The sequence below is a fragment of the Myotis brandtii genome, unplaced genomic scaffold, assembly GCF_000412655.1.
Source record: "Myotis brandtii unplaced genomic scaffold, ASM41265v1 scaffold751, whole genome shotgun sequence".
Classification (NCBI taxonomy): domain Eukaryota; kingdom Metazoa; phylum Chordata; class Mammalia; order Chiroptera; family Vespertilionidae; genus Myotis; species Myotis brandtii.
Genome location: NW_005370994.1, coordinates 1,736,418 through 1,738,785, shown reverse-complemented (window position 1 = coordinate 1,738,785; position 2,368 = coordinate 1,736,418).

Genomic DNA, 2,368 nt, shown 5'->3' with positions numbered 1-2,368 from the left:
AGCGTGACTGAGGGTGGCATCGCAACCTCCCGATCCACCCTGCTCTGTGCATGACAGGGGCGGCACCCCAACTCCCCAATCGGCCCTGCTCTGAGCCTGACCAGGGGCTGCACTTAGGGATTGGGCATGCCCTCTGCCACCTGGGAGCAGGCCTAAGCCAGCAGGTCGTTATCTCCCGAGGGGTCCGAGACTGCGAGAGGGCACAGGCCGGGCTGGGGGATCCCCCTCCCCCCCCCAGTGCACAAATTTTTGTGCACCGGGCCTCTAGTCTGTACTAATAAAAGGGTAATATGCTAATTAGACCAGATAGACCAGACATCCTTCCGGACAGAGCCACGGTGGCGGGGTCCGAGGCAGAGGTGGTTAGGGGCGATCAGGCAGGCAGGCAGAATGGTTAGGGGTGATCAGGCCAGCAGATAGAGGGGTTGGGGCGATCAAGCGGGCAGACAGGCAGGAGAGCAGTTAGGAGCCAGCGGTCCCGGATTGCGAGAGGGATGTCAGACTGCCGTTTTAGGCTTGATCCTGGGGATCAGGCCTAAACTGGCAGTCGGATACCCCTCGAGGGGTCCCAGATTGGAGAGGGTGCAGGCCAGGCTGAGGGACCCTCCCCCCATGCATGAATTTTGTGCACTGGGCCTCTAGTTACCTATAAATATATAGAAAAACTAAGCAAAGTGATAGCTGATTCCTGAAAGAAACTTGGACCCAGGATGTTCATGTCACCAGGACTTACTTTTTACCCATTGATTATGGCCAATGGGCTCTCCTGAGGAGGCTCTTGGGGCTACCAAAGGGTTAGTGGGGGCCTGGGAGGAACAATACTCAGAAGTAACAGAAGGCTCCTTTATTCTTAGAAGAAAGGAAAAGGTATTTAGCAGACAAAATAATTGGTTTCCTCTACAGATGTAGTAATTATTTGCCAATTCACCTTCCTTTTTCTCTCTGGTTTTGTTTAGTATACTTTGCATTGTTAACATTTCCTGTTTTTATGTCTGGCTCCTGAGCTCAAATTAGATCTTTCCTTTTTATTTCTCTGCCTTTCTCCACCCCCAACGGTGCCTTATATATAATAGGAGCTTAACCAATATCTTTGATATTGGCTGAGAGAATGTAATTATAGCAATGTGATGGACTCAGGTTTCTTTAAATGTCATAAACCTAGACTCTCTCTTTTCATCATCACTTCTTTCTTGTTCTTCTACGTCAATCTTCAACCTCGGCCACCCTCCAGCTTATGAATATGTCTGGCAAATAGCTACCTCTGATAGTTCCCTGGTGTTCTCCCTATCTTGCTCCTCTTGGGAGTCTGGCCTCCTCCCAGCCAGAACATAGTGTACCATCCATACCTTATCAGGCCTGGGGAAAATCCCACCTCTGCTGGGAAGCCCTCCCAGCCCACCTCCTCCGGGAAGCCCTCCCAGCCCACCACATGCGCAGTGGCTTTAACTCTCTGAACTCTTACCTTGCTGTATTGTCTATTGACAAATAAACATTTAGTTTGTTGCATACCAGTTTTACACTGTTACATTATTAATAAAAATATTATTTCAATTTTAATTTCTTTTCCAACTAAGATGTAAACTCTTTGAAGAACAGCAACAATCTATCAGACCCTCCATGGTGGCTGAAGAAATTGCTTGAATGTAGGTTCCTAATTAATCTCTGCTGATAGGTTGAGCTCATTTTTTTTTTTTCAGTTTCAAGACAGTTATCCCATGTATACTATTGCTAGGAATCTCCAAACATTCACATTAATATAGTGCTTTCTTAAATTAACATTTTTTCCTTTTCCTTTTATTTTTTTTTGTTAAACCTCACCTGAGGATATTTTTTTTCCATTTATTTTTAGAAAGAGTGGAAGGGAGAGAGGGGGGGAGAAAGAGAGAGAGAGAGATCTATGTGAGAGAGACACATTGATTGGTTCCCCCACCCACCACCCCCGCAGGAGCCCTTCTAGGACCGGCATCAAACCTGCAACCCAACTATGTGCCCTTGACCAGGAAGTGGCACTCTAACCACTGAGAAACACCGGCCAGGGCCCTTTCATGTTTAAATAAAAGGGACCTGCCAACTTGTTGATTGGACCGTATCAGAACTTATTTTATTTTTAAAGATTCAACCTTAGGGATAATGAAATCTATTGCACAAAGAGAGTGGGGCTGCCTATGGACTGCAGAGAAGCAGACGCTGTAGAATTGTAATTGGTAATCATTGATCTGATTGCTTTCTGTACACTGCGCTGCATAGAGGTGGAAGGTACACGTGGTAATCTGAATGTGATACGTGTGAAAAGCACAGGATGTGTGAAAGGAGGTGAGAAAAAGCTGGGCTGGGGAAGATGAAAAGCTACCGCAGTTTCTGACAGACT